Raw genomic sequence first — 12,124 nt, 5'->3', positions numbered from 1 at the left:
ATATCATAAAAAAAGTTACCAAAAAACATGGTGTCATGAGCGTTTGAGTTTTTATTCATGGATTTTTGAATAAATTAAGTATTAATTTCAAGTTTCGTTAGTAAATAACCATTTTTAAACTCATAATATACACTGATTATAATAATTCACAATTTATTTTTCGCATTGTCAAATAGCCTATACCACCGAACAATATAGGAGAGCTATTAGCAAATCGCATGAAATTAATCTATGGTTCATTGCCTTTATATTTTCTTCGATTGAAATACACTATATATCACTATATATCATATATATGCATCAATACTTGGTATCGTGTTTCGGTTTTCAAGGTAAGGTGTTGAATTCCAAGCAGAATATATTAATTTAAATAATTGTATTTAACTAATTTAACTTTGTATTTTTTAAATGTTGAAAAAGAGTAACTACTGAATTTCTTGCCGGTTCTTCTCGGTAGAATCTACTTTCCGAACCGGTGGTAGCTTCATTTAATTGTAAAATGTCGATTCAAAAGTGGCTTGTAAACGCCTACTTGAATAAAGTTTATTTTGATTTTGAGTGAACCAGTGTACAGGCCCAAGGTACATAATAAGTTAGTTCTCAAGATTGCTGGCGCATTGCTGTAAGGTATGATTAACTTCTAACGGCACCAATGAATGCAGTTACCTTACCATCAGGTGGCTCATTTGCCCGCACTTATGTATTTAATAAGTAAATACTAACAATCCGCCCCGGCTTCGCACAGGTGCAATGCTGGTACTAAAGATACTACAGTTTTTTTTTACAACATTATATTAGAAACTTCTAAAATTATCAGTGTTTCATTACTATATTGTCAATGTTTATACAAAAACTTTCCTCTCAAATCACTATCTATTAAAAAAAATAGACAATAAAAAAACCGCATTAAAAGCCGTTGCGTAGTTTTAAAGACTTAAGCATACAAAGGGATATAGGTACAGAGAAAATGACTTTGTTATATACTATGTAGTGATATAAAGCGTGGAGCTATCTTATCCAGAAAAGATATCCAAATAATAATATATTATATAATATATTATATGAAAGTCAGCACTTTGGAATTTTTCAAGGTTATTTTTAATTTTAACTATTTTAATAAAGCAGTTTATCACAGTTATGTTTGAATAAAATACAAAATTATTATAATGAAGTTAACTTGAACTGGTGCGTTTTAAATTGTGCGATTACATGAAATGCATTCACAATGAGTGTGAACGATTGTAAAGGTTGCTTGTAAATGAAATATTTTTGATAAGAACTGCGTCACGCATCAGAAAGTTCGTTCGTTTTGTGTTTCTAGCGGCCGCACGTTTAAGTTACCTTTTATAAAGAAACCTCCAGTATATATCTGGGTTACGCTTTAGGGTAAAAACTTGGTTTTATTTCTATTGTATACTAGCTGTACCCGCGACCATGTACGCGATTGAATTTAACAAAAACATATATTATTGTAGCCTAAGTTACTCCTTATTATATTAGTTATCTGCCAGTGAAAGTCCCGTCGAAATCTCCAGCCGTTCCAGAAATTACCCGGAAACAGACAGACAGAGGCAAAAATTGAAAAAAAATAATGTTATATTGGTATATGTAACATGTATACATACATATGAATTGAGTAAAAAGGGGCTATTTTAATTTTACAAACAGACACTCCAATTTTATTAGATAATATATAGATATATATCTTTTGAAATATATATTTAAATGTGGCAAAATTTCATTGAAGCTATTCCTATCAGGTTTCATTGCGATGAATCATTTACAAATATGAATTTGTTCAAGCAACTAACAAGCATTAACAAAACGCAACGACTGCTATTGGTCCTACTCTTCTACGAATCATCTCAAAAGTAAAGCGCATTTATAATTTCCTCTTTTTTTTAACTCCAAGCGTTAACAGAATAAGATATGATTTTGTGTTTCCATGTAGCTTTTAAATAGATTTAACAGTATCGATAAAACCAAGACACTGTTTATTTCATATATCGTTAGGAAATGTAATTGAATACCTACTCGATATGCAAGTACTAAAGATATAGTGTTACATAGACATTCAATATTTACATACACTAGCTATTTGTCCTGACTTCGTTCGCTGGAATCTGTATCGCTCAATATTCAATATATTAAAGAGAGCGATACAGTTCGGACCTTATAAACGGAACCGTTGATTCACACAACTTTGATAATTACTGCTAAAATAGCATATCTACTTTTTAATTTGTTACTGCATAAAATACAATAATTGTCATACTGTATCTTTGTATATCGGCAAACGTGTAGGACGTCCTCGGGCACGGTGGAGTGACGACTTACGCAAGACGGTTGGCAGGAGCTGGATGCGAGTAGCCCAAGAACGATCTCAGTGGCGTGTAATTGGACAGGCCTATGTCCAGCAGTGGACGGAAATGGGCTGATGGATTGGATTGGATATCTTTGTATATGTCTGAGACCTACGTCATGAACCCCGCACCAGAAGCTCCCTCTGATGACGATGTTGCTGCTGATCTATAGCAGTCGCCGACATACATATATTTTAAGATAGAGCTATACGAGTAATGTAGATCCACGGCAAAAAGGCGTGATGGTAGGCTTAAAGACTTTGTCAAACAAAAAGATTATGGCTTAATCGTCTTCAAAAAACAGAAGAAAGTTCTTAATTTGGTTATGTTCATTTATATTTCTTACTTCAGAACTTCCCTAATTACGAACCGATTTCCAGAATTTTTGAGAATATAATAGAAGACCCTAATGATGACGTAATGCGGTATTCCATTTTTTATAATCTTTAATTATGATCATCAGGTTTCACCAGAATTTGATTTCGAACCTGCAGTGTGCGCTCACGTCATATCTCAATTGTAAAATGTCGTAAGCCAACATACAATGACAGGCTAATTTGATCCGTGTATCTTTTAAATATTATAATTATTCAAATCGATATCGCGTATCACATTCTATCGTTTTAGGATAATGTCCTCTGTGAAATTCGGTATTGTCTACTACGCCCATTATTATACATTCATATTTTTCCAATTTTATCTTGTAGTATTAATTCGTAATTTAATTAAATATCTATTTCTTAGAATCGTTGTGAAAATATCCAGCAAAATATTCGTTCTCAAGGCTCAAATATGCGTCTTAATCAGCAAAAATGCCATTTAATTATAATTAATGGTTCGAAATTTGAGAAATGGTGCCTTTGACTCCTGCCCTACATATTACGTAACAGTGACACATAGTTTGCTATTGAATCCAAGATGGCTGCCGTTACGTCCAGTCACTGCGCACAATGAACGCCACTTTCGTTCCGCTCCTCACTTCGTAGTGTTGTTTATCATTAAAATAGTATAGATATCGATACAATACCTCATTGCTATAGATTATCTTTATCTGAACTTGGAAAATTAATAATTTGATTTAATGATACGTATGGTATCATTATTGTGTTTCCTAATTATTATCATTTTTTAATGTTAATAATAGCATATGTTTATCTAACCAGATTATTTTTAACGTATTCACACGTTTATTTGAAAATACAATAATAGAATCAGAAATAGAAATGAAGGTATTTTTTGTATACATTATTATGTAAGGACTAAAACAGATTACAATCCATGGGAGCAGAGCAGAAATGTTTAACGAACGTGAAACCCTGCGAAGCAGCGGCTTAAATAATAATATATAATTTTTGTAACATAATTCACAGCATAGATAAAAAATAATAATAATCAAATTGTACGTAATTAAAATATCTGTTATCTGACTTCGATAATCATCCAATTATATCCAATTACTTACGGAACAGCTCAAAGCTCAAACTTGATACGTTTTTTGTATTAATTATGATATTTTCATTTATTAATATACTCCGAGTTTTAACGACAGTCAATAAAATTTTGATATTTAGAAAATAAATGAAAATATGATTTTTATCGATGTTTACAAATAACAGTAACATCACTAACGATGAATTATGAAACATAATTTGTAAAGCTTTTGCTTTCGTCTCGTGTTTTTCTTATTCAGGCCCATGGCTTACTTCGTGACACCTTACTTTTACTATAACTTGACATAACTTGTTCAGGACTTATGTCATTCCTTTGTATAAGTCTGTTGTAAGTTGTAGGTATGTTTTATTGTATTAGATTAGTAACGTTTTGTCCCGTGATGGCTTTTTATTATATTACATGAAATCGATTATTCGCAATAGCTATATCGATATATTTTTTGTTTAACTATAACTGTCATTTACTTATAGTTTAACTGTGTTCGTTTTTTAAATATTTCTATTTTTTAAATAGTTGAAAATCAGCATTGTAAATCTGTTTATTTGAAAAGATCAACTACATGAGTTTTTGACCGTTTGTTCTCCCTGGAGGCTGCTTTCCGAAACGGTGGTATTTAAATATCGACAACACAAAAACGCTTTATTATGAAGTTTACTTGAATAAGATTTGATTTGATTTTAATGTACTACATCAAATTATTATCCTTGCCATTCTTAATAATGGATACCACGACTGAAGTCGGCCAGGAGAACATCGTTATGGTGATTATAGTGGGATTATAATTCTCGTAATTAGTTATTACGTAAATATAACGCGGCGATAAATGACATTAAAATAATTAGTCGCAAGTACCTATGAATTTGATAAGCGATGGACATTGTGCCCTGATAATTGCTGCGTGACAATTACACTCAGATAGACAATGATCATGAGCTGAGATGGCCCAGTGGTTAGAACGCGTGCATCTTAACCGATGATTTCGGGTTCAAACCCAGGCAAGTATTATATATATGTGCTTAATTTGTGTTTATAGTTCATCTCGTGCTCGGCGGTGAAGGAAAATATCGTGAGGAAACCTGCATGTGTCTAATTTCATCGAAATTCTGCCACACGTGCATTCCACCAACCCGCATTGGAACAGCGTGGTGGAATATGTTCCATACCCTTTCGTTATTAGGAGAGGAGGCCCTAGCCCAGCAGTGGGAAATTTACGCCCTGTTACTTTACTAGACCATGATTGTTACTGAGATGTATCAAATAGAATTGTACAAATACTTATTGACTTCGAGCCTGGATATATTTAAATGTCGGAACTACTAAATTCCTTGGCGGTTTTTCTCGGTAGAATCTACATTCAAAATTGGAAGTGGCTTTATATAATATAATTCAAAAGTGCTCGTAAAAGTCTACTTGAATAAAGTATACTTTTATATTATCCGACCTCGTGGTCCAAGATCTTTCTAATTCCTTCCTTCCTAATTCGTCATGCTCGCATTTGCCTAGAGGTGTCCTAGTAGGAGGATGGTCTGGTCTGGACCTGGATGTTATCAGATAGCTTAGAAATAATAGCATTCGTTTGACATTGGCAGCATTTAGCAACGAAGATATAAACAACAAAACTAAAAAAAGAAATACAATTTAAAATAATAATTTTGCTACGTTGAAAAATTAGCATATAAGGAAAATAGTGATGTATTTATTTTTGTCTATATCAGGTAAAGCAAAGCAACTCTTTTTACCTGTGGATAATCGATCATATGACATTTAGTCGTCTCGATTTCCTTCCCTCGATACCGACTTTAGTGTCCTCGAGTCAACTCAAGGGCACAACATTTGGCCTTTGACTTGGACGAGAGGTCTACACATTGCAAACCCAGCAACACCCTTAAAATGAACATAATGCCAACTCTTGTGTTTTTGCAGCTGTGTATAACGAAACGAAAATCTACTTCAAAATTGAAGTACCTATTTATTATCTATAGATATAATGAAACTGGACGGTCGGTTTGTAATATTGATACTTAATTCACGGTATATATAACATACAGCAATTTTTTGTTTGTCTGTCTCTTTGTTTCGGCTAATCTCTGGAACGGTTGGACTGATTTTGATGGGACTTTCACTAGCCTAAGCTACTTCTTATAGTAGATTAGGCTACAACAATATTTTTTTTGTTAAATACAAACGCTCACGAAGTCACGGGCATATTAGTAGATTAATATGTGCGTTGGTGGTCCGTCAGTCAGGATAATTACTTCTCCCTGTCTCTCTCACACTCCTTGTCCCTTTTCCCATCGCAGGACAAAGGACAATAGCATCACATCTCGTTCGGCTGTCGCATGCTTGACTTCACTCCAGGTCGCTGAGACGCATTCCGGTTCGCTGACGATGGTTCGAAGCTACGTCTGTCCGCTGTGCAGTTTGAACAAGTTAATTATATGAAGTAAAAAAAACGCACTCGCTTTTATCCTCGACTGTATCCGCTTCGTTTTTATTTTTTTCCAAACATTCCGTCATTTTCATAACTATTTACTGAATCCGTTTTACGACCAGTCCATTGGTTTATTCTTGATGAAATAACTGACAGCGGTACTTTTGCATTTATATTTGCCTATTTGTCTATAATAGATAGGTGTACGAGAAAATATGTACGTTACCTAATGGTTAGTGGTCACCAATAGATAGGTGTACGAGCAAATATGTAGGTAACCTCATGGTTCGTAGTCACCACTTCACTTTGGTGCAAATATCAATTTGAGGATATAAAACAAAAAGAAATAATACCCAACGTTAAAATTGCTCAAAATGCTTTTTTAATTATTATTTCCACTACGAAAAAAAAACTGTATAATTTCAAGACTAACCTTCACCGTCTAACCCTAACTGTCGGATTAGCTAATTTGAATTTAACGAATTGTCATTTTTTTTTTTTTTTTTTTTTTTTTTTTTTTTTTTTTTTTTTTTTTGTGGCATAGGAGGCAAACGAGCAGGAGGCTCACCTGATGGAAAGTGACTACCACCGCCCATGGACACCTGCAACACCAGGGGGCTTGCAGGTGCGTTGCCGGCCTTTCAAAAAGGAGTACGCTCTTTTCTTAAAGGTTCCCATGTCGTATCGGTTCGGAAAAACCGCCGGCGAAAGCTGGTTCCACAAAGTGGTTGTGCGAGGCAGAAAATGTCTGAGAAATCGCGCTGTTGTGGATTTTCGGACATTAAGGTGGTGCGGGTGAAACTTAGAATTTTGGCGAGATGTCCGAAGGTGAAATTCAGCAGCCGGGATTAATCCGAACAATTCCTCGGAACATTCCCCGTGAAAAATTCGGTAGAAGATGCAGAGTGATCCGACATCTCTACGCAAAGCCAAAGGATCAAGGAGATCGGAAAGGGCTTGATCGTCGATAACTCGAGCCGCTCTACGTTGGATGCGGTCAAATGGAAGGAGCTGGTACTGGGGAGCACCCGCCCAGAGGTGAGAGCAGTACTCCATGTGAGGCCGAATTTGCGCCTTGTAAAGTTTTAGGCGATGGGCCGACGTGAAATACTGTCTCGCCTTGCTGAGCACACCGAGCTTCTTTGAAGCCAATTTGGCTTTGCCTTCCAATTGACCGCGGAACTGAACGAGGCTCGAAATATCAACGCCAAGTATTCCGATACTACCTGTAGCGGCTATCGGAATGTTCTCAAATCGTGGAGATACGACAAATGGTGTTTTTTTAGCGGTTAACGCGCAAACTTGCGTCTTTTTGGGGTTGAAATGGACTAGATTTAGCCGGCCCCAATTCGAGACTTCGTTTAATGAAGACTCGATTTCAGACACAAGTTTGTTCCGGTTCTCTTCGACGTTTTCCCGAGAAATATTAGCGCGGCCGGTGTATAAGGTGTCAACGGTACTGTCGTCTGCATAGCAATGAATGTTCCCGATTTGCAACAAATCATTGATATGCAGAAGAAACAGAGTGGGTGATAGAACGCAGCCTTGTGGAACACCAGCATTGACGAATTTTAAGTCAGAGCATGCACCGTCGACAACGACCTTGATGCTCCGATCTGCCAAAAAGCTGGTAATCCAATTGCATAATTTCCCGGGAAGCCCATAGGAAGGAAGCTTCGAAAGAAGCGCTTTGTGCCATACACGATCGAAGGCCTTCGCTATGTCCAAGCTGGCTGCTAATGCCTCCCCCTTGCTCTCAACTGCTTCAGCCCACCTGTGAGTAAGGTAAACTAGAAGATCACCGGCTGACCGACCCCGACGGAAACCGTACTGGCGGTCGCTAATCAGCTGGTTCACCTCTAGATACCGCAGGAGCTGGCAGTTTATAAGGGACTCCATTATCTTGGAGAGCAAGGAGGTGATGGCTATAGGCCTATAATTGGACGGGTCTGAGCGGTTGCCTTTTTTAGGGATCGGATGCACCAAAGCTGTCTTCCAGGAATTCGGGACGACGCCTAATGTGTAGGATTGCCGGAAAAGACGCGTTAAGACCGGTGCCAACTCGGGAGCACATGTCCGTAGCACGATTGGAGGGATACCATCGGGTCCGCTCGACTTATGAATGTCCAAGGAAAGAAGTGCTTTACGAACTGCACTTTGCCGGAATTTAACCTCCGGCATCGTGGTATCACATCGCGGAATTTTCATTGGTCGGTGGCAGCCAATGATTGGACAGGCGACCAATGAGAGTTTAATGTAGTTGATTAGATGAAACATTGGTATTGCTACATATTATTTCAGCAAGCGTCGATACTCGTTAAGAAGAATAATTAGAATTACTATGCGAATTATAACTTGCCTTATTATTTTAATCACTTAAAAAGTACTTTTCGACGTTAAGAGTATAATATGACTAGTGTTGCCCGCGGTTTTGCTCGCGTTTTAACGGTTGATTGACGCGTGTTAGGCAAAAAAGTAGCATATGTCCGCTTCATACCAAATTTCATCAAATTTGGGTCCAAACTATATTACTCAAAATAAATATTGTAATCTTAATAGAAATAGCCGGAGAAAGACCACAGTGGCGTGCACTTGAAGAGGCCTATGTCCAGCAGAGGACGAGTACAGGCTGATGATGATGATGATGATGATGAATAGAAATAATTAACCGATACACTAACATATTTGTTGAATATAGTTTTGTGATTTATTAAAACAATGATATATCTAAAGTCGGTAATACGTATAAAATAAATCACACATAGTTGAACTAAAATTATTTTTTTCAATGCTTTCAGACTGTGAAGCAACGAAGACAATTCAAGAATAATAGTTATAATAAAAGTTAATTTAGCTTGTTTCTCAAGATTGGCCACTTAGTCCGAAATACCGTTAATAGGACATAATGATTATTTAATAAAAGAGTTTTAAAACTATGAGTATTATGATAAATCTTATTTCTTGTAGTCATTTACAATTGGTTTAATTTCCTCCTAAGTGAAGTGAACTAAGAAAACATCTTAAGGTAAATTTTATAATGACGTGGTTATAGAAACCCAATATGTCACTGAACATTCAGTCATTTTACCCCATAATTATTATGTAGTTATTGCTTAGATCACCGCTTATAATTTCTACGAGTTACATAATGCCGTTTAGTAATTATAGTATTCTCCCACTGTGTCTCTTTTTGGGATAAATTTTGGAGATAATTATCTCCATATCTTTTACATATAATTGGGCCTCATTTCATCAGACATTTGACCCTCATTATGTTACTCTTCTTAGGCGAGAACGGGCTTCAATCTACATATATTAAGTGCATTAAAATTCAGAGGTATCCGGGTTTAAAGCTGTAAATTTCGGTCAATTGCTGAGACATTTTTGTAAATATGCGATAACTGTCTCTTGATTAAGTGACTAGGAAAATCTATAGGGAAGCTTTTGTTTATTTTATTATTATTCCCAAGCCTCAGAAATACGTATGTTTACGTTAGCCTGTTGTTCATTTAGTCGAGCTCCTAATAAGGGAATTTTCTGTTCGATTAAAGGAAATAGGAATAGTGATTGCACCTTTCTTTCTACGCCGTTGTCTACTATGAAATTGCACATTGTTCGAAATTTCAGGATATCATATGAAGTTCTTCTGTTAATACTTGGTATTTAGTTATAGGTTAAACTAGCCGTAATAGAAATCGAAGAAAATAATTATATAAATAATTATTTTGTTACTTCTTCGATTTATATTTTAAACTTTTTCTTTACGTTGACAAATGTGAAGTATACTCCCAAACGAAATAAAAACTTCCAAAACGGTCCATAAGTGATGAAGGATAATAAAGATTTAAAAAACAACTGATCCTCTTGTTTTGAAGTCAGCTAAAAAGTGGAAGATACATAGATGTGAAACGATTATTTAATCCAACCCTAATATTCTTAATAAAAAATCAATGTTTCGTACGTATGGCCTTCATGAGTTCCTAATCTATTCATAATGTGACCTGTGTTCTGCGTACATACTGACGGCCCTGGGCCCCAAAAAACAAGATCAATATAAACGTACTACTACCCGTGGGAAGCTGGGATGATAGCTAGTATAAATATGAATACGTATGAGATTTGATATTTTTAAAGTACTTTTAAAGAGTAAAGTAATCGTGTTCTTCCAAACGAAATTAGGCCAAGTTACATTAAGGCATCATCAAATGCTAGTAGCAAAAACACTAAATCAAAGTGTACAATAGCTTCACAGACGTTCGCACGCAAAACGTGTACACACGGGCACTTTTTATTATTTAATGTACACGCACAGAATTTTAGTCCTTACATCAATACGTTATGATCTATAATCCTATGCATGGTTTCAAATATCTTAGAGAATGTCTTCTGCTATACGGTCTGATTCAGAAATAAGAATCACTCAGTGTAAGATTGACCGTCGAATGCGACGCACGTGTTCTGCGATCATTTTTTAATTTACGATTTAATTTAAAAATCGATTAAGATAAAGAATTTAAATATAAATATTACGTTGTGTTTTTGTGAGTGTGGGTGATAAAGTGATTGTATAGGATTTTTTTTTTCGGTGAGTGCAGTTTTTATTTATTTTTTATTTTATGTATTCTGAAGTGTTTTGCTTGGTTTGGAAATAGAAGGTCGATGGTTCTGATTGAATGCGGTGTTCTTTGTTCCATTCTGTTTCGATTTAAAACGCTTATTTTATTTGATTATTAAACCGTTAGAATTTACTAGACTACAAAAATAAAAATGATTTTTTATTTTTTATTTTTTTTACATTCTAATTGTATTTTCCTACGTTATGTAATATATAAGGATAGTCTTAACTTGTTCTTGAATATATTGCTCGAAAATTTAATTTATTTACATTTGAATACTAAAAATACCTCGACAGATATTTACGTCAGCTTTGTATTTGTTTTATATGATTGTTATTCTGCATTATATATTTATTTAAAGGAAGTATTAAAAGTTTTATACGCAATCAGTAACTATTATATGTAATAAATGTAGAAATACGACATATTTTTTGTATATCAAAGTAATATCTGAACGGATTTTCTTGGAATTATAAATGGAGTATTATTATAATGCACACATTATATATAACGGTATCTTGTATATGGTTTTAGTTATACATGTGCACTAAAGACGCATAAAAACATATGATTTCCAGTATAACTCTTACAACAGAACATAAATTATATATCATCGTTGGTGGAAATTATTTACTTGACATGACTAATAGAACATATTATCATATAGTATTGTATAGTTCGCGCAGTAGTTGAAGCCATAATCATTCAAAAATTTGAGGAAACATTTAGGTGTGCACGTTTCGTATATTAATTTATCGTCTCTTGATTTGTTTTTATTAATTAGTTAAGTGCGTCAATATAGCTAAGAAATAAGTAAAAAAATTGGTTACCAAATTGGAATTAGTACTTTTTTGTCGATAGATACTTTTATATGTATGTATGTTTTTGGTTGATTGGCGAAAAATCTTAAATAGCCTCAGCAATTTCCTTCTAAACTAAACAGTTTTCCTCACGATGTTTTTGTTATCTTAACCGTGAAATGACGTGTTTTGTAAACAATACGGGCCGAGGTGACCCGGTGGACGCACGAGACTCGGCTAAAAGGTCTCGGGTTTTAATACGGGTCATAAATATATTGCTAGTAGTGATTACATGCCTTCTTTATTAAAAAAGTTTGTGACTTATCCTATTAATGGTCGGAAACACTGGTGCAGAGATTTTGATGCCTTTAAAGTCAAAGGTACTTCTGATCTTCCCAATTCCATAAAAAAGATTTTTAAGAGATTTATTTTAGAATAATGGTCCAAGTCTTGACCATAAAA

The 12,124-nt window shown here is 34.9% G+C and overlaps 1 protein-coding gene across 2 annotated transcripts in view; it reads left to right on the top strand.

The window, feature by feature from the left end:
* The window catches only part of LOC124540450 (ATP-binding cassette sub-family D member), an 88,462-nt gene that overhangs the window by 30,179 nt on the left and 46,159 nt on the right, over positions 1 to 12,124 (top strand). Inside the window, exon 1 of one of the 2 annotated variants that reach the window (XM_047118029.1) lies at positions 10,660 to 10,831. The exons of the other annotated variant lie outside the window; for it this stretch is intronic. The gene's annotated coding sequence lies outside the window, so the exon portion shown is untranslated. Of the gene's footprint in view, positions 1 to 10,659; positions 10,832 to 12,124 lie in introns of those variants that run through there. 2 annotated transcript variants of the gene reach the window in all.

Source organism: Vanessa cardui, chromosome 25 (genome assembly GCF_905220365.1).
Source record: "Vanessa cardui chromosome 25, ilVanCard2.1, whole genome shotgun sequence".
NCBI lineage: Eukaryota > Metazoa > Arthropoda > Insecta > Lepidoptera > Nymphalidae > Vanessa > Vanessa cardui.
Note: the sequence above shows the minus strand (reverse complement) of the source record. Positions and strands in the feature narration are given on the sequence as shown.